The 21916-nt window shown below is 41.5% G+C and overlaps 1 long non-coding RNA gene across 1 annotated transcript; it reads right to left on the bottom strand.

Moving 5' to 3' along the window:
- Positions 1-584: 584 nt before the first annotated feature.
- Positions 585-10358, bottom strand: LOC132592554 (uncharacterized). Its single transcript, XR_009558040.1, has 3 exons — positions 10293-10358; positions 1076-1262; positions 585-688 (listed from the first exon to the last, which is right to left on the bottom strand). It is a non-coding gene; the product is annotated as an uncharacterized LOC132592554 (long non-coding RNA).
- Positions 10359-21916: the final 11558 nt, after the last annotated feature.

Consider the following 21916-nt stretch of genomic DNA (forward strand, 5'->3'; position numbering starts at 1 on the left):
CAGCTTCAGAATGAGTTATCCGCCACCAGTGCTTTAGCTATCTCAGCGATTGTTTCATTGCCCTCAGATCCGTGGAAAACTACGGGGCTGTGCAGGCTCCATGCAATCAGAGAGGGCGCTTCGGAGCCAAACAATCAATAGCCCTGGTTAACTCCACATTCCAGTGGGCCACCAGGGAATCAGTTGAATGTTAAACACCTGGTGAGCAATTAGTAATGAAAGAGTGTATTTATATTCAGAACCAAACAGGGTAACTTTGCTAAGCAAATCAGTCTCTTAAGCTTAAGCCAAGAAATTGTGTCTTCAATGATATGTAAGTACATTTTCTTAAATCTTTGTAGTAATTCTGGTTTCACATATAATGTATATGCATTTTTGACTTAGTTGAATATCTGGAAATGTATTAAGTTTATTCTAATAAGATTTGGTTTGAATTATTACCAGTGAATATCAATATATGTATCAATGCTTCGAGATTAGACTACTGAAGAAGCTCGGAAAATTACCTTGGGAGTGTGCCATCCACAAGCCCCAGTAAACGGGCCCCAATGGGGGCGAACAGCGGCCTCTTAATTGCTTGGACTGCCAGGGCAAAACAGGTGCAAAATGCCGGCACCCTGTCTACAACTTCATTGGCATCGCTCTACAACGTCGAACTTACCTTTTGTCTGAATCCTCATGAACTTACCTAAAAAGATAAAGAAAACAAAAGACTGAGTTAAGAAAAACCTAGTGAAATCAGATGTTATAAGTTCCTTTTAGCTTGGGTAGTTCACAAGTTTCTCTGGCATTGTGTAAGGTTTTGTCCTTTTCTCATAAGATTGATAAATAATGCATAATCATTTTGCAATTAATTGTGTGAATAATTGTCGCCCACGTGTTGCATGAGTCGTACTATTCCTTTTTCAGCTGGCAGCCACACCTGTGAATCTCAAAAGTATATGCAAGTTTTTTTTCAGTATATGCCATTACATACTGTAACTTTCATTTCTAAATGCTCACCATGATATCTTTAAACTACTGTTGACCTTATTGGGCTAGTCACACTTCTCTGAAGTCTCTCAGCCCCACGTACCTCACAGGGTGTCTGTTGTAAAACTCTCAAAACTTGTAGTTTCCACATTGTCAGTCCCACTGGAGTTTACATGTCCTTCTTCCAGAACCAGCCTATGACGTTGTTCATGAAGCGGAATAAATATTTATGACTTCGTTGTTGTTGCCAGAGATTCAACATCATTTCTCTCCTCTAACCTGTTGATCTACTATGGAGAAAAAGTAAGATTTCTATATTAATTATTCTTCAACATATATTATTTTTAAATAATGCAAGAGATATGTAGAATAACGAGTAGTACAAAAAGTTTAATACATAAGGAAACGGATTGAGAAAGCTAACATATCTGGAATAAACTGCCGCTTTTTAGTTTTCCACAATTTATCTTAACATCAAGGGCATAACAGCAGCACTGTAGCAACTGTATACCATTAAATTAAGAGCATATCATATTAACTACCGTGTTTCTCATATTATAAGACATGTCTTATATTTATTTTTTTCCTCAAAAAAACACACTATGGCTTATTTTCAAGGGATGTCTTGTTTTTTTTCCTCCTCCTGCCACGGCCAGCATTGCTGCTGTGCCTATCACTATGTCTTATTTTCGGGGTATGGCTTATATTTCTTGAATGCTTAAAAATCCTGCTATGGCTTATTTTATGGGTATGTCTTAAAATATGAGAAACAGGGTATTTGAAGATATATTATACCATTTGCATAACACATATGCTGTGCAGTGAATGCCATGTGAGATGTAGACTTTCTGTAGGCTATAGCACATATTTAATGTTATGTAAAAAAAAAAAGTTCCTTTGCTATGTCTTGTGTGTGAGTGGATTTCATCCATTTTATATTTTGTGCCCCCCCCCAATAAGTTAATTTGCATGACATGAGACATATGGTTGCTTCTTCCATTAAAATAACAGCTGTGTATGAATAGAGAAGCATGCATTTATGGGAAGAGGTGATATGCACATTTATATCATCTTGAACCTTACTTGAGTCATGATCCTATATACCGTAGTTTAATACCGTAGTACATATTTAATATATATTATATTAAAAACCTTTGTATATATTATATCTAGGAAGTACCCCTCAAAAACTACCTTACAAATCACAAACAGCATGCATTTCTTACTGGGCAAAAAGGCTCTGTCATTTATCAGAGGCTGACTTAAGAAATAGCCGTCATTTTGATTGTAGATGTTGGCATCACCTAATGAACTACTTTAAGGCAGCACATTCATACATTTTTTCCCCTTTGTATATAGCTCTATATTCTCAGTGGATATGTGTGTTTGCGATGGAATGGAATTTCTTAACGTACATGTTAGTATTTGAAAGTTAATTCCTAGACCAAAGATAACAGGTGATATCCAACTAAGCCATGTTCAGAATAGAGCCATTGAAATTAATGGACTTAAGTAATGAAGTTGGGTATATCCCAAGAATTCTTAGCAACAATTCATCTCTCACAGCTGGTCAGCTGAGGAAATTATATTGAACAAGTTAAAATAATTTAAATAGCTGGAGCTTCCGTTTTCACCCTGTAACAACTGGAGCAAACATTGTTATGTTTTCAAAGCTGAAAGCTGAACACATAACACGAGATGTGTTATGTTTCATGTGTTGTGTGGAGGAGAAAGTAATTTGATCATTCCAGCAAATAACAATTTAGAGTAAGTTTGTACAGTGCTGAGATATAGACAGTTTAACTTGTTAAGGATCTAGATACCGTACAACTTAAGTTTTTCAAGGCTCACCTAAACCACCTGCTAACTTCACCGGCACCATTTCCACATGCAGAGATATGATAAATGCTCTTGTATTTAGCATATGATGTGTGGCATATAACAATTTAGATGTGTGGCATATTTAGCTACATATTGAAATGTTCTACCGTGGATACACTTCTATGTAGCCTCCAGAGTGAGTAGAAGCAGTCAGGAAACATTTTAAGAAAATCGTGGTTTGCAAATGGAATGGACTTGATATCTCCAATTTACTACAGTATATTTAAAGCAACGTGGATGTAGATCCCCATTTCATTAGACTATAGGATACTGAAATACAGCTTCATTAGGCAGCAGTAAAGCTTTCCCATATCCCAGTGCCTAAAATATTTTAAACCACACATGCTAAATACAATGATTAGTTGAGCCACATTAATTTTCGATGTTTTAGTCGATGACCACAAAATGTCCTTGAAGGACATCACTCCTATGTGAACATTGCAGGTGTGGTTGCAGCAGGGGCTGAATTCAGCAAGCACAAGGAAAGTCCCACAAGTGGTGGTGGGGGGGGGAAGGTGTGGGAACAAACCTGGCCCCAGTCAGAAACCTCTCATTTTGCAACCAGTATATTCCCAGCTGACTGCACATAACACAGTCCATAATAATAATAATAATAATAATAATAATAATATTTATACCCCACCCAACTGGCTGGGTTTCCCCAGCCACTCTGGGTGGCTTCCAACAGAATATTAAAATACAATAATCTATTAAACATTAAAAGCTTCACTAAACAGGGCTGCCTTCAGATGTCTTCTAAAAGTCTGGTAGTTGTTTTTCTCCTTGACATCTGGTGAGAGGGCGTTCCACAGGGCGAGTGCCACTACCGAGAAGGCCCTCTGCCTGGTTCCCTGTAATTTGGCTTCTCGCAGCGAGGGAATTGCCAGAAGGCCCTCGGCACTGGCTGCCTTGGCACCTGAGGGAGCAATTAAGTTAAATGCTTTGTTGTCGTGCTGTATTGAACCTACTTGATGGGAACAGGATTAGACATGGATATTGATGATTTAGAAGACAGGCCATGGGTATCACCCTCCCTTTTTTTGTGGGAAACTCCCTTATTCCAAGTCACAGCTGTCAACTTTCCCTTTTTTTGCTGGAAATTCCCTTATTCCAGCGCTGTTTCCCGCTGCTATCCTGGATTGTTAGATATACCGTAGACTGTCCCCGGGACAGGTGAGGCTGCTGCTGATCCCTTATTTTCAAACCCGAAAGTGGACAGCTATGAGACAGGCACAATCCCAAACTGGTGGCCTGTTGAACGATCAGATAAGATCAAAGCACATTTTGTTTTATCCCCAATCCACCTGCATACCTTCTAAAAATACAGGTTTGTCATCCTGTTTTTATATATAAAATTGAGGATATTATAGTATATATTATAAGAATAAAAAATGGAAAAAGAAAGCTGAAACAGAAAAAAACATTTTTAAAAGCAAAGGAAAATAGCAATAACAAAATAATTAAGGTCACAAAACTATATAGTATATATCTGTAGATGAATTGTGCTGGTCGGTGACATAAAGATTTACTACTACTACCATTATGTAGATGAATAAATGAATTGTTTTCCTTAAGTATACATTGATTCATGTGTCACTATGGTTTCAACAAATACATTCCAACAATCATTTAATTTGTTCATGCATAATCATTGTCTCCAGCTCCCTCGGCCAATAGAGCGAGATGAGCGCCACAACCCCAGAGTCAGTCACGACTGGACCTAATGGTCAGGGGTCCCTTTACCTTTACCTTTACCACTATCAAACAGTTCTTCTGTACAAGTCACACACAAAAATCTTTACTCTAAAGATCTCTTACCATCAGAGGGGAGTCCCATTCTGTTTCACCACCTGAGATGAAACAAGAAGATGTTGCCCCCACCAAAGTCTCACTTACTGGGGCGGCACAGTGGCAGCTTCTGGAAAAATCTCTCAGGGGACAAATGGTTTTTTTATAGTTGAATTTGTTGTCATTTTATTGCTTTTCTTATTGCTTTTTTAATGTATTGCTCTTCCCATGTAATTTTTATGGAAATTCTAAAATCGGGGAAAATTTACAGAAATAAAATAAGAAAGAAAAAGAGAGAGAAGAAGCGGGGGGGGGGATTAGGCAGCATCGATGCTCTCATGGAAAACAAGTACAGCAGAGTATTTTTGAAGTTTAACAAATAGAAAGGAAAATACCACAATAATTGCTGGTATGTTGAATGTGAGGTAGATCCAGGAAAAATGTTGGTTTTAATTCCCTTGCTTTGTTATCATGTGATATAATATGAATAAAAGAAGAAACCAAGCAGGAGTGTGTTGTATCTTCTTGATTTTTTAATCATGTATTCTATACTTTAGTGTAAATTGGAGGAACCATCGATCCATATGTTTCCTTATTCTTAAAAGATGTGAAATCAAACCAGACTTCTGTACTTTTTATTGGACCTCTTGGAGACTTTCAGTTTATGGGATTTTTCACTAACAAGGCTACCTGTCAAACCTAATAGTCCAAATTTACTAGCTCAAGCATTTCCCAAAACCTTGCTATAGACATCATTGTGGCCGTCAAAATATGAGAGATGAACTTGGTATTTTTAAGGTCTTTATTGGCTTCAGGGAATAAATTTAGAAGCACCAAATTTGGAGAGGGGACAACAATTTGTTTTGTTATACTTATTGTATTTGATCAGTATATGTGTTTCTATCAGCCACCTTGAACATTTGGTGGAAAGGCTGGTTATAAACTTCACAAATAATAAATGAATAAATAAAATGGAAAGGGCAGAAGTGCATTACTTCTAGATCAGGGGTCAGCAAACGTTTTCAGCAGGGGGCCGGTCCACTGTCCCTCAGACCTTGTTGGGGGCCGGACTATATTTTGAAAGAAAGAAAAATGAACAAATTCCCACAAATAACCCAGAGATGCATTTTAAACATTCTACTCATGTAAAAACACACTGATTCCTGGACTGTCCGCGGGCCAGAATTAGAAGGTGATTGGACCAGATCTGGCCCCTGGGCCTTAGTTTGCCTACCCATGTTCTAGATACTAGGGAGATGGCTGAAATATGGGGGGGGGGAACCTACCCCTGATGTTCTTTAAAGAGACACACACTTTAAACCAGAAAATAAACAGGAGAAGAAAAATGCTGTTGTTTCCTTGTCATTGTCCAGCTGAAGCATTCAGGCATCTAATTTGTTAAGCAAAATGAATTCTGAAGATGTTTTCTGATATGAGAAACCCAAGCTTGTTTTCATATCTCTTACTGCTCATTATTCGGTTTCAAATAGTGTGGAGCAAACCAGCAGGACGCTGCTGTCACTTACACCTTCTGAGGTGGCTGCACTCAAGGAAGGGATAAATTTCCTAAAGAACAAAACCGATGGGAAGAATTACATCTTGTACAAGGACAAGGATATGCTCCGTGCATGCAAGAACTTGTGCAAACACCAAGGAGGATTGTTTATTAAAGATATTGAAGATCTGACACAAAAGTAAGGCCATTTGCGCTCTCTCTTTCTGTTTGCAATAAATATACTCCCATTAAGTAAACTGATAAGCATGGGAAGTACTAAGAATTCAGATAGACAACTACCAGTATGTAGCATTCTGTTTTGTTGGGGTTTTTGGAAAGCTGATTGGTTAAACTTGAAACACTATTCCTTCGTGATGATGGGGCTCAAGATTTGCCCCAGTGGGAATGAGTCCATCTTAAAGATGGACATTGGTGGCCACTTGCCCTTAAGTCCATGATGATGATGATGATGATGATGATAATGTATTATTTATACCCCAGCCATCTGGGTTTCCCGTGAGGACAAGGAATGTATTATCTGCAGCAACGACGAAAAATAGTGTAGCTAAGAATCTTCATGCTGATGACTGAAGTTCCACAGCAGACAAGTTGCCATAGAGGGCACCCCCTCCCCCCCAAGTCCTCTAAGATCTCCCTCTAGCTCCACAGAACTGCACCACCAATGAGCCTGCTCAGAGATGGCTCAAAGAGAGATGCATGCTTGTTAAAGCATTTAAAAGCGCTATCAAGAAGGCCAGCATATTCAGATGTATATGGATAGCAGTGGTGGACCTGGGGGGGTCTCAAATATCAGTGGCGCCCTGTGTGGTGCCAAAATTTGGCAACCGCCTCCCCTTCTTGCCTCTGCCATTCCAAGCATAATTGCTGTGTCCCTTGTGGAGCTTCTGTGGCTACGCACCCAGTGCGACTCAACTGGTTGCACTCTCCCAAATCTGCCTCTGTGGCTGGTTAATAAAAATGTTTATATGAAGTCTTTCTGCCATTTCTTCCTTAGCGCCTTCCCGCTTTTCTACCTTGTCTCGCCTTGCTGGTCCTTTCCCCACAGTTTCTTTTAATGTCCTTATATATTAGATGCAGCATATACTTTATATGTACATATCACATTGTCTTGTGCAATATTTTACATCTTCCCTGCAATTCCTAGAGTTTTGTCAGAATGTAGGACAGAGAAAGAAATGGTGACTGGTCACTGATGCTTCTGCTGCAGAGTTCTCTAGCCTGATACTTCACATACTTGACCCAGGATAATCCAATGCTGTGCTTTATTCTCAGCTCTGCATTGTTGTAAGTTTAATAGATGTTATTACTGTATTGAAAAATCGCTTGAAGATGCTCCATGAGAAGCATTTCCTAAATGAAATGAAATAAATAAAATCAGCCCAGCATTCTGGCTGTGTGAGATGTTTGAAGCACATTCAAAGCACATTGTTCCCCTTAAAGAATTCTGGGCACTGTAATTTTTGTGGGGGGTAAATGTTAGAGCCCATAATCCTTCGAGGGAAAGGTTGTGTTTCAAATGTGCTCTAAAGGAAGTGTGTACCCAGACTCTGACTATTATTCTATCCTAAAACTGCTTCCTTCTCTTCGTGCAATGTGTCTTTCCCAACCAAACGGTATCCGAGTTCATTGGCTAGCTTCGCGTTGCTAAATATTTATAACATTGCTCTAAGAATTTAAACTTTTAAAACCCCGTCATTGTTATTTCTGTTGTTGGCTTTTTAACCTAGGTGTGTACGTTGCACTAAGCATAACTGGAAGCTGGATGTGAGCACAATGAAATACGTTAACCCCCCAGACAGCTTCTGCCAAGATGAACTAGGTAAAACGTAACATCTGCTGCAGCTTTTTATAACAGTGCCACATTTGTTATTTTCTTGCTCTGTGGTTTAATAGAAATACAAATCCAATTTGCTCAAGTTAAAGAGTTTGATTTGATTTATATTGCTTATTTTGTTCGCTGTCATGCATACAAGTCAAAAACAGTAAGATATTGGATTGGTTTTTTAAAAGCCAAGCGTGGCAAATGGTAAAAGCTATTTTTTAAAAACAACAACAACAACTTTTTTTCCTACAGTAAAACATTTTTGAGTAAACATCTAATGGCTCACAGGCTGAGCCCAGGTTCCATCAGCGGAAGAGAGCAGGGTTCTTCTGGTCCAGCAAAGATAGAGCTATATATCATAGGTTTTGGGGTTATGAATGAAGCAGCAGCAAAGCAGTACTGTAGTTTATTTTCTCTCCTTCTAGTTGCTGAAACAGGTCCAGATAATGGATTGGTGCTAGTTGAACTGAATCCTCCAAATCCATGGGATACAGAACCCAGAGAGCCTGAAGACCTAGCTTTTGGAGAGGTGCAGGTAAATAAAAATCACCAACTTTTTATGTACTGGGGCTTGCCTCTATGGCCTAGTGTGCACATGGTGCTGAACTATAGTTTGTTTAACAAACTATGAGTTACTCATGAGTTTTCCCACAGACAATTACAAAAAAATACAGCTTCTTTCTCCCAAGTCTAGTTCATTTCCAAGCTATTATTACATTGTGACGTTTTTCTTTTTTCCCTTTAAAAAAATTAAATTAAATTGAAAATGCAGTAAAATGTGTGTGTGTGTGTATCTTTTGATCCCCCAGACTGCAACAAAATCAGAAAACTGCACAAGCAAATTTACTATTTCCAGATGGGGGGGTGAATGGGGGGGGGGTGAATTAGCAGCTAAATAATGCTCAGTGAGGACAAGCCCAGTTTCTCATTCTCAACATCTTTCACAGTGAAAATTGTCACAATTCATTCAGCCACTCTGTAATCTTCCTATCCTCGTCCAGCAATCCTGAAGTTCTGGATACACCTAAAGTTTGTGGCCTGTTTACTCAGCATTCTTTCAGATTTGCTTGCACAAATCTTATATGTTGTTAGATAATGTCCAGCCTTTATTAAGCATTCATTCTGGTGATTAGGGATGATAAGAGTTATAGCCCAAAACATCTGAAGGGAACTCGGCCTCAACCCAGTATACCTGAAGGAGCGTCTCTACCTCCATCGTTCAGCCCAGACACTGAGGTCCAGCTCCAAGGGCCTTCTGGCAGTTCCCTCACTGTGAGAAGTGAGGTTACAGGGAACCAGGTCTTCTCGGTAGTGGTGCCCACCCTGTGGAATGCCCTCCCATCGGGTGTCAAGGAAATAAACAACTATCTGACTTTTAGAGGACATCTGAAGGCAACCCTGTATCGGGAATTTTTTAATGTCTAATGTCTTACAATGTTTTATGTGTTTTAAGCTGCCCAGAGTGGCTGGGAAAACCCAGACAAATGGGTAGAGTATAAATAATAAAACTATTATTGTTATTACTAGGTTGGGGAAGTATCTCTATGTTTAGTGTGCCTCCCAAGAAGGGAACATGTTCTCATCATGGCTTCTCATGTGTCTCCAAGAGGATCTCAGCCCACCCACACCAATTCTGAATGCTCTTAGCAGTTCCTATTTGGCCTCTGGCCTCTGCACAAAGTTTAGATATGCTACCTACCCACCTGACCACGCACCCTCCCTGCTCAGTGTGAGCCAGAAGCGGGGAGGTGGGGAAACAGGAGTGGATGTGCTTGTGTGAACAGAAAGGTAAAGAATGTGTGAAACAGAAGTGGCAGTATGTGTGGACCTTTGGGGGGAGCACAAGGGGAGCAGACAATGCAGAGGAAATGTTTTCAGCAGTGGGGCAAGGTCACCTGGTCTCTTTTTCCCCCTCTGGGGGTAGCCAAAGGAAGAGGCACTCCCTGCCCAACTTGCATGTTTTGGGCCGTAGCAGCCAAAGAGCAACGCCAGCCACTGGGCTGTATTTTCTTCTGCAGAAAGGAAGTGGAAATCTTCTCTAAGATCCGCTCTCAAAATAACACCATGGGGACATAACAGAATCATAGAACTGTAGAGAAGCAAGGGACCCTGAGGATCACCTAGTGCAACTCCCTGCAATATGCAGCTGCCCCATATAGGGATCGAACTTGCAACCTTGGCGTCATCAGCACCATGCGCTAACCTACTGAGCTAGCCATGCTAGGAAACAGTTATTTTCATTTCAGGCACACAGAACATGACAACACTGATCAGTCTGAGTCTTGGGTTCCTGTCTCCTCTTAGGTAACTTACGTAACTCATGCATGCATGGACATCAAACTTGGAGACAGAAGAATGATCTTCGATCCGTGGCTCATTGGCCCTGCTTTTGCACGCGGCTGGTGGTTGCTTCATGAGCCGCCCAGCGACTGGCTGAAAAGACTGTGTCGTGCAGATCTAATTTACATCAGCCACATGCATTCTGATCATCTCAGGTATCTGTGTATGTGATAAAAAAGAGAGGGGAAATTACTTATGCTGTCATCTTAAGCACTCTTACTTGGGGCTGGTGGTGTGCAAGCTGTATGGCTTTGTCCCATGCTGCTCTGGTGACACAGGCATATAAGGAAGCATATAAATAGGACAAGCCAAAGTTCTGTTTCCTGGATGGCATTTATGAGGGAAGGGAGAACATCATTAGCTGTGCCATTCTCGTGCATAGTAATTGAGGCCTGCCACCCCAATCTCCAAGCGGTTTGAGATTCCAGGGATTCCAGGCACTTACTCAGGGTTCAATTTCCTTCGGAATGAGGGGCAGTGGAGACTACAGTATCTGTAGAATATTATGGTTTATTTACACATATATACAACCTGAGCCTGTGATGGAGGGGCTCACAGCATTCATGGCCCAAGAGTAGCCAACACCCATCTGTGACAGTTTCCAAGCACAATTCAAAGTGTTGGTGCTGACCTTTAAAGCCCTAAATGGCCTCAGCCTAGTATACGTGAAGGAGCGTCTCCACCCACATCGTTCAGCCCAGACACTGAGATCCAGTTCCGAGGGCCTTCTGGCGGTTCCCACACTGTGAGAAATAAAGCTACAGGGAACCAGGCAGGGGACCTTCTTGGTAGTGGTGCCCACCCTGTGGACACCCATCCATCAGATGTCAAGGAAATAAATAACTATCTGGCTTTTAGAAGATATCTGAAGGCAACCCTGTTTAGGGAAGTTTTTAATGTTTGATGTTTTATTGTGTTTTTAATACTGTATTCTGTTGGGAGCCGCACAGAGTGGCTGGGGAAACCCAACCAGATGGGCAGGGTATAAATATGTTGTTGTTTGTTTGTTTGTTTGTTTCACCCAGTCAAGCTTTCTAATGTTCTTCTTTTCCTACTCTCCAGTTACCCCACATTGAAGAAACTTGCAGAGAGGAGGCCAGATGTGCCCATTTATGTTGGGAAGACAGAACGGCCTGTATTCTGGTACCTCGAGCAGAGTGGTGTAAAGCTGACCAATATTAACATTGTCCCATTTGGAGTTTGGCAACAGGTCTGATGTCTTGATATTTTCTGAAGTTTAAATTTTCTTTCTAAAGTATGGAAAAAATCCAGAAGTTTCTAATCAGAACATTACCAGACCATGAGTAAGCAACAATACCGTATTTTTTTTAAAAAATCCCTAAGACACAATTCTTGCACACCACCCAAATTTCTGAGAGGCTTGAGACTCCAGGGCTTCCAAATGCTTATGCAGGGTTCCATTTCCTTGGAACGACAGACAGTGAAGACTGTGCTATCTTTAAGATATATGGTTTATTTACACATACAATCTGAGTTTACAATGGAGCCGTTCACGGCATTAACACCCCAGAAGGTCTTGCTTCTCCCATAGCCACAACCTTGAATTCAAATAGAAATCAAGAATGTGTCTCCCTCCCTCCCTCCCTCTCTTTCACACCTCAACTCTCATTTTTGCCAGTTGTGGGAGTGCCTGTTTGCTCACCTGTTTGCCCTCTGGCGCATAGCTGCTTCCTTTGTTACCCTAACAACCCACACTTAGGGCCATTACCAAGAAACTGGCCTGGCTATTCCAACAATTAAATACTTGCTGGATCTGGGAATTAGAAGGGACTCCGACATGTAGCCTAACAATATTTACAGAATTAGGAAATTGAGGTCCCAGTGCTCCCAGTACACATCACTTAATAACCAAAGCTGTTTGAAATATGTTTCTGGGTTGCCACATACCGTATATATCCTAAGATGGAATGTAAACACATAAGGTGAGCTGATGAAGCAAGACTCCTGATTCAAGTTGACTCTGCTTCATGTTGACTCTTGTTGGGGGCCATGAATGAGTGCTCTTTGCTGGTTCCCGCAGCAGCTGCTAGCTCACCACTTCAGGCCACTTGGACATGTCCAACCAGTTCAGAGACAACTGGTGGACCTAATCATCACACTATCATTTGATCCACAAAGAACTACTCAACAATCCTCAAAAATATCCTATCCTTGTTGCCACTAAAATGTATTCGTTGGAGGAGGAGCAGCATTACTAACACCAATAACACCAGAGGGTGCATTACTAACAAAAAGTTTAATAGTAACAAGATGCTTATGGATAAATAACCATGCAGCAGACTGTTGCTTGCAGTTAAAGGTAAAGGGACCTCTGACCATTAGGTCCAGTCGTGAACAACTCTGGGGTTGTGGCGCTCATCTCGCTTTATTGGCCGAGGGAGCCGGCGTACAGTCATGTGGCCAGCATGACAAAGCTGCTTCTGGCGAACCAGAGCCGCACACGGAAATGCTGTTTACCTTCCCGCTGTAGAGGTACCTATTTATCTACTTGCACTTGATATGCTTTCGAACGGCTAGGTTAACAGGAGCTGGGACCGAGCAGCAGGAGCTCACCCCGTCACGGGGATTCGAACCGCCAACCTTCTGATCGGCAAGCCCTAGACTCTGTGGTTTAACCCCCAGCGCCACCCGCTTGCAGTTAAGGATGGGTAAATCTGTCGGTGTCAATTTCTTTTGGTTTCTATCCCTCCTGATTTTAAACACAGTTCTCAACAGTTCTACATAACCTTGCATTTATACTACTACTACTACTACTACAACAACAACAACAACAACAACAACAACAACATGTTCATGGAAGTTGATCAGGATTTTAATTCAAATTTATTCTATTATACACAAGTTTCTATGCAATTTCCCCTAATATACACATTAGGGAGCCATTTTAGATTGCATTCCAATAACTTTTTAAAGGGATTACAGCCAATCATATCACTGTTTTCTATGAATAGAAATACCCATGTCAAAATTAATAGTAATATATGCTTTGATTTCTTTTAAGGTGGACAGGAATCTTAGATTTATTATACTGATGGATGGTGTTCATCCTGAAATGGATACTTGCATCATTGTTGAATATAAAGGTACCTGAATGTAACAATAATTACTATGTTGCATTTGATACTTTTTTGTACTGTGTTTCAAATAAAAAAGTGGAATGATTCAGATACTCTGTATGATTAGTGCAATTTCTCTCTTTTCCAGCTCTGACCTACTTTGAGGTTATTCATAACTTCAGATTATTGTATAAAAGTAAAGAAAAACCATCCTTGCTCCTCTACACTTCAGGTTTCTAACAAAACCTCCTAGTGCCTAAAATATGGTCCTCTCCCCTTGCTCTGAAATCTCAGCCAGTTCTGGCCTGGTCCTGCTGGGAAGATGTTGGGACCCAATTTTAATTGAGAGTTTATCTTTGCATAGGGCACAAAATTCTGAATACAGTGGACTGCACCAGGCCCAATGGTGGGAAGCTTCCTGAGAAGGTTGACCTCATGATGAGTGACTTTGCAGGTGGAGCGTCAGGATTCCCAATGGTATACAGCGGAGGAAATTACACTGGTAATGAACCAATGGCATCTTTTAGATAAGGAGTCCATTTTTCAGAATATTTTGAAGCCTCCATTGGCCAACACTTTTATTTCAAGCCAACACTCCCCTTTTCTCTTAAGAGACAAACAAGCAAGCACACACAGCAACATAATGTGTGAAATCGCCTCAGAGAAAAACATGGAGGAAATGTGAGAAGAAGCGAGAGCTCTTTCTATGTTGTCAGGTACCAACACAACATAAACCAGGCATAGGCAAACTCCGGCCCTCCAGATGTTTGGGACTACAATTCCCATCATCCCTAGCTAACACGACCAGTGGTTAGGGATGATGGGAATTGTAGTCCCAAACACCTGGAGGGCCGGAGTTTGCCTATGCCCGACATATGCATAGCCAGGCGACATTAACCATCAAAACTAAAACCCACCCAGGCAACAAAGAAAAAAAAAACCCCTCACCCCAAAACCCAAGCATACCTGGGCAACATCCACCCCCCTCCCACCTAAATCCGTCCAGTCAAATGTGTGTACATGTGTAGATATGTTCGTTTGTGCACACACACACACACACACACACACACACTGTTCCTGAACCCACAATGAAGCACTCATGCCACAAACACTTAGTGACCAAAAACAGCAAACGGTCCATGTCAATTAACCCAGAGGGGAATTTAAAAGCTTGAAAATATTCTGGAATGCCCCCTTGTCTGTTGTCATGTACAGGCGTTCTGGGACCCTGCACACTTAAGTGAAATGCACATAAGCCTGCTGCAGTAAATACATCTTCCTGCCCAACAGCTGTTGAGTGGAGTAGTGTGGCAGCAGCAAAAGCTTCCGCGTGCCATTTTTGAGCAGTTGGAGTCTTATTTTCTGGACTTTTGGCTCACTGATGTCCCTCTGGGAAGGGTCTCCTCGTGAACCACAAAGGAAGGGCTTTCCAGCTCTCTCCTGACATTTCCAGTTAGAATTGAATTATTTATTTATTTCCCGGCGCCATGCATGTACGCAGCCGCATGCAAGTCCATCGTGCACAAGTGGGCGGCGGGGATGCCTGTAGCAGTGAGACAGATCTTCTGTGCAGTTTCTTCCCCTGATCTCTTTCCACTTGACAAATGTCCCTTCCAGATTTCTCTTGCTCAAGTGTGAAAGTGATGCTGATGGAAGTGATCAATAATAATAATAATGAAGAACATAACTGTTAAAATCATTGTAGGACAATTAAGACTCCCCCCCCCGCCAGATTGCACAACCTATGTCCAATAAGTGCTTTTGTTTTTCAGAGGAGAAGAAAGCCCAGTTTATTAAAATCGAAAGGAAGAAGCTGTTGAATTACAAGGCCCAGCTGGTTACTGATCTGAAGCCAAAAATCTACTGTCCTTTTGCGGGATATTTTGTCGAAGCTCATCCTTCTGACAGGTACTGTCTTCCTGTTCACTCTTTAGTCACCAGTTGTATCACAATAATTTTGCTATTTTCCTTCCACTCATGATTTTGTGTCTCCAGTGCTATGGAAACATTCAGTTGTGTGTCTTTCCTTAACCTAGTTACATCAGAGAAACAAATCTTAAAAATGACCCAGAGGAGTTGAACAGACTAATTAAAAAAAAATCTGAAGAAGTTTCAACATGGACACCAAAACCTGGAGCCACTTTGGACTTGGCAAGGATGCTCAGAGATCCAACAGACAGGTATTCCTAACGTATTTCAGATTAAGTATTTACTGAATTTCTGTAACTAGGTTCCGAATGTTTATAATGCCAATAAATCTGTTAACCGGTTTTTGTTGAAGTGCTTCACTGGTGTGGACAGGAGAAGCATCTTCATCAAGTTGAGAAGGAAGAAGAAGTCTTGAGATTGAGTTTTGGAAATCTTTGCCATTTCATGTGGCTAAGAAGCACTCAAATGACCCATTCGCCTTTGAAGAGCACTAAGGAAAGGGCTCTTGCAAGGCAGAGTTAGGGGCTATTGTGACACCAGCATGTAGTGGACCAGTCGTCGTCTTCTTCTTCTTCTTCTTCTTCTTCTTCTTCTTCTTCTTCTTCTTCTTCTTCTTCTTCTTCTTCTTCTTCTTCTTCTTCTTCTTCTTCTTCTTCCCCTTTTCCCATTATAGATTCCAGTGACAAGCTGAACCATGCAGCAGATTTCAAACATTCCATCAATGTGTTAGGTCCCTTGCTAGTTTAGCAAAATATTTTCCCCAAACAGTCAGAGTGTCTGTCTTCTATCCGTGTTGAATAAATCTACCATGATAATTTTCTGTGAGTTGAATCCAGATTGCCCTTAAATGTTTGGTAGGTATTTGTCTGTCTCGAGACAATGGAGTATGCTTCCAGGGGTGAAGTCAAACCGCTGGATAAATGTAAATGGGTGTAAAATGCTACCTTGCAACAATTATTGCAAGTTGGGGGTCAGAAGATGAATAAGAAATAGAAAGTGGGGCTATTCATTTTATCTGCAGTTAGACTCACTCTGTGAATCAGAGAGATATGCTCAGCGGTGGAGGAACCCTCTCCGGCACCCGGGGCACCGCAGCACATGCACACTCCATACAGGCTGCCGCTTGCATGGCGACCATAAAGGCTGCACACGCCCTCGGCCACTCTACAGCTGGGGGGAGGCAGAGGCCATCTTGTCACCCCTCCCAGAGTGGCACCCGGGGCAGACCGCCTCCTCCGCCCCTCCCTTCCTACACCCCTGGATATGCTCTGCATGGATTTTGACTACAGTTAGTCGATGCAGTTATTAATTGTCTATTTCCTCTCTCTTAGTTTAGGAATTGTTGATCCTCCAGAAGGGACAAAAAATTTCAAGGACTCATGGGATTTTAAGCCATACTTACACACTCTTGGAGCTGCAGTTGATGATGATATTTTTCTCTATCCTTCCTGGGTGAAAGAATATTATCTATGGGCTGGGTTTAAAGGCTACAACCTTGTGCTAAGGGTGAGTAGGTCTATACAAGCATTTGTCAAATGCAATATATTGTTTACTTAAGGGATAAATTCTACAAGATTATCTGTTTTCAATTGCTTTAGCAAACACTTTTTAAAGAACAACAGTAGGGATTTGACCTCCTGTAGGCAACACCCTCAAATGCATAAAATTGATGGTGACAGTTTGGGATATACAGTTGCTGCTAACAATTTAAAATTTCCTTTTGGGATATCCATATTTTTTTTTAAAAAAATCCAACTTTACGGACATATACCAATTAAGATGACAATTATATTTAAGTGACAGCCAATATTTCTTCTTGAACTATAAATCTCTCTGTGTGTTTTTCCCCCTCTAACACAGTGAGACAATTTCTTTTATTCTCATTTTAAATTTGGAGGCAAAGGAGCCCTTCTCTTCAAAGAATTATGACCCCCTGCCTCAAATTCAGCTCATAAAAAGTTGGATGAAAAAAGTCTAAACAAATAAACTACTACACAGAAAGGACAATGATGTTGGAAATTGAAATATAATATATTAAATATAAAGCAGCAATCCAAAAGTCACATACCTGTGACTAAGTAAGCACAACTGAATTCTGAAGAACTTCACGGTTGAGCACTAAGAGTAAATGGGAGAATCAAGCAAAAACTAAATAGTTTGGGGGATTGCACAACATCTGTTTGAAATGACAACCTTCTCTTGTTGTTTATATCCCATAACTAGGTAATAGAAACTGATGATGATTTCAGCCCTTTGCCTGGAGGGTACAACTACTTAGTGGATTTTTTGGACTTATCTTTTCCAACAGAAATACCAAACCGGGACTGTCCATTTGAGGAAGTAAGGATTACAAATATATATCCTCTCATGTTCTCATATATCTATATCTATATATATATCTCATTTCCTCCAAGGCCAACAATTTGCTCTCACTTATTTCTGCTGACAGGGATTATTGGGGGGGGGGACTATAAAGCTGTGTGTGTTTAACTCTGTATACTAGCACTTAGAATGCACAATGCTTATGCTTTTTGTATATAGTTTGTTAAAATATTGTCATGGTTCTCATTGTGTGACATGAATCTCTGTGAGCTTATTTATGCAACACTTCCATGCCCTTGTTGTTTCAGAGTGTTCAGCTTATGGTACCACCACTCAGCCTTCTTTGAATAGTGTTGGGATATGCTTTCAGTTTTGCTGTGACTTCAGATCTTGACCCAAGCAGAGAAATTCCTGTCTTATAAAGGTTAATGTGAACCACCCCAAGGATATGGCATTAGCTGCTGGAAAAGGCCTGAGCAAAGGCTAAGATAAAAAGTGGAGTGGAGAAGAGAGCACTGAGTGAAATGCAGAAAGGGAGGGTGGGAAAAGGCAGGAAAACAGACGGCATGAGACTAGGCCTTCTGAAAATACAACATGGCAATTAAAAAGGGTCCTCCCAGACCATTAAGAGTCCGACTTCTCGCTCTAGCTGACTCCACACAAAATGTCCGCTGATGAGTAGAGTCACAAGGCAGCTTCTCATTTTAATTTGGGAAATGTATTTGTAATTTTGAAACATGCAAGAACTACAATTTGGTTAAAAGCCAGCACTTAGAAGGGTTAGCTGGCCAAACATATGGACAGCAACAATTGTATTTTGAGGGGGGTGGGTGTTAGAAAAGGGGACAGAAACCTGCTTATTCTCTCTTGGTTCTGTTATTTCAGGATGCCACTAAGAGTAAAAAACAACAACAGTCATGCCTAATCATTTTTAATATGAGAAGATATTATGTGTGTTCACACCAGAACACAGCAGCAGAATTAGATACTAATTGTGTTTGCACATTAACACTAAACCATGGTTGCTTTAATCATGGCTTGTTCAATAAACCATCAGTTGTCTCATAGATGAGCAAACAAACCATAACTTGCTTTTTCAAAGCTTGGTTTTCCGGCCATGGTTACCTTGTGCTTAGCAGTCTTAGAAGCATCTTCACAAGCAACATTGTTGGGTTCAGACACAACGTGAAACCGTAGTTAAAGCATGCCATGGTTGATAAGCCAACGACAAACTATGGCTTCACATCATGGTTTGTTGGCAGGAAACAAACCATGGTAAGTCTGCTGAGCTGGATTCACACAGAACAGAAGCACTGCCTGGCATCCAAACAGCTACACAACCAGTTTTGTGTGCCAAGGGGTGTTTTGGACCTGTGCTTCACAAACAGCAGTGACCCCAACATCACCACACAGCAAGCTGCCTTTAAAATTGAAGCCAAACTTTCAGAATTTTCAGTAGGACAGAAAGAAAGAAAATGAGAACTGAAGGTGGTCTTTGGATTCTGCCTATTGGTTATATTAATGTATCAAATAAAACTGACGCCAGATTTTCATGCACTTTGTCTTTCACTGCAGATAAAAGCCCGAGTTAGTGTAATGAGGCACACAGTGAAACATGGATTGCTCTGGGATGACCTGTATATAGGATTCCAAATCAGGCTACAACGTGACCCAGACATATATCATCACAAGTAAGCCCATTTGTTTCTGTCGTCGCCATGCTAATGCCAGTCACTAGTATTTGATATAGAATTGTTTCGAAATTGCTCCTTGAAAACATACCTCTAGGTGTAAATCATTAAGCTGGTGTCAACTGGCATAGCCTCATTGATTATAGTTTTCCCATTCCTTATGCCTCTAGAATACAATGTAAGAAATGGATTCTGTTGCAAATAGAAGCCAGTGTTGAATCAAGCCACTTTATCCCTGATAACAGTTCCAAAGGTGAAAGATACAGAAGCAGCTATGACTGCATCTACCGGTACTACAGTATTATACAAGTTTGAAAGAACTGCAGCTGAACAATTATCACGTGGTCCAGAAAGCATGTTACTTAAGCATGAATTTGTCTATTCTGTCTCGTTGCAAAACCAATAATTACTCAACCCCATAGCAAAACAATCTAATCAGATTTACTTCTAATTAGCACACTTGGATCTGTACCTAATAACAATCATAAGTTAAGAGTGAGTCTTGAGAATTCCATTCTTTTTTCCTTCATAAATACAAAGGACTCTTGGTGTCTTTAGACACTAGTTTGTACACCCCGTTTGTACACCGCGTTTGTACACCCCGTTCATTTTCTGCCAAATGTTACTGTGTACATTTTGCACACTGCTGCTGGGTCTTGAACTCAGAGCCTTGGGGTTTGTGTCCAGCTGCCCCTTTTTGGTGAGACACTGTACAGTTCAGTACAGTATGGTTAGACATTGGACTGACTGCACTCACCTAGGTGGGCTATAAGACCCTTCTGGACAGGAAGAAAGGTTTTAGAAGGCTTCCTGGTTCAATCAAGTCTGCTTCGGCAACAAGGGCTTCCTGAGCTTTGTCATGTTTCTATATTCCTTGTTCCTGCTTGGCTTTTGCTCCTGTCTCCTGTCTTACTTCTTGATCCTAGTTTATTCTTTGGTTTTGACTTGCTCTACAGTCCTGACTACTGGCTTGGCCTACAACCCCTGAGTCTTCTCTCATGCCAGACAGAGGTTGCAGGGCCGGTGGGTCCATTTAGGCGAACTAGGCAGTTGCCTAGAGCACATAAATGGAGGGGGTGCAAAAACCCCGCGCCATCGCCGCCCTCCCACGGCGTGCGCTCGCGCTCCTCCCGCCTATGGAGGTCCTATGGAGTGTGAGCCAAAAGGAGAGCTCAGCGCCCTCCCGCCTATGGAGGGGACGCTGTGTGAGCTCCTCAGTGGCTGCAACAAGCGAGCGGCGGCGGCAGCGCCTGTAGCTGAAGCCTTCAGCTATGGGCGCTGCTGCTGCCACTGCCGCTGAAGAGCTCACAGCATGCCCTCCATAGGCGGGAGGGAGCTGAGCTCTTCTTTTGGCTCGCACTCCTCCCACCTATGGAGGGGACGCAGGGGCGCCAGGAGGTGATTTTGCCTAGGGCGCAAAAAGCCCTAACACCGGCCCTGAGAGGTTGCTATCCATAACCCAACCTTGACAGCAGCCAGCCTAAAGTTACCAACCGTAAACAAAACTGATTTCAGCAGATTGAGCTGATACAACCATGCAGCTTCCTAGTGGTGCTATGCACAAGGATAATATTGTAATTATCTGGATGTTTTAATAGATCATAGAGAAGCTTTAAATTCTGTTAATGTTTAAGAAACTCGGCCCTCCAGATGTTTTGGGACTACAACTCCCATCATCCCTAGCTAACAGGACCAGTGGTCAGGGGTGATGGGAATTGTAGTCCCAAAACATCTGAAGGGCCGACTTTGGCCATGCCTGTCTTAGCTGTTTCTGTTTTATCCGTGAACCACTTTGAGTTCCTTTCAGGGGGAAATGCAGGATACAAATAAATATAATAATAATAATACTGTAAGCAACAAACAAACAAGTGTTCACAAATTGCTACTGAAAAGCTGTGTGATCTCATCACCACGTATGTTGCTACTTCACCCTGGAACCAGGCATGTGAAGCTGCCATATAGATTAGAGGCCATTGGCTCATTTGAGCTCTGTATTGTCTGCACTGTACATCAGGAGTGGCCAACATGTTGAATCCAGATGTAGGACTACAAATCCCATAATCCCAAGGTAACATGGGCAATGGACATGGATTATGGGAGTTGTAGTCCAACAACATATTGAGGGGGACACATTGGCCAACCCTGCTGTGTACAGTAACTGGCAGTTCTCTAAGGTCTCGGGAGTCTTTCCCAGCCCTGCTATGGATGGTGGGGATTGAACCCAGGATGCTTTGCATGCATGGGCTTTGTCACCGAGTTACAATCCTTTCCCCAGGTTCATGAAGGGTTCCCAAGCCTGTGGACTGGGACACAGTGAACCTGTTGATCCAAATTTCATGTAGCTACTGTCCTTCTGTGTGTAACTCTGTTTTTATTTTCTTGTATTTTTAAAGGTTTTGGAATCATTTCCAAATAAAACTTCCTCTGACACCACCTGACTGGAAGTCTTTCTTGGCACAATGCAAACAAAATCTGAATTGAAAGGAAATTGTTGTGCAGCCAACCAAGTTGATGATAAGTGCCTGCCTACTACCGTACGGATACTGAATAATTGTGTCCCTATACCGGTATTATGTGA

The sequence above is a fragment of the Zootoca vivipara genome, chromosome 8 (assembly GCF_963506605.1).
Source record: "Zootoca vivipara chromosome 8, rZooViv1.1, whole genome shotgun sequence".
Taxonomy (NCBI): Eukaryota; Metazoa; Chordata; class Lepidosauria; order Squamata; family Lacertidae; genus Zootoca; species Zootoca vivipara.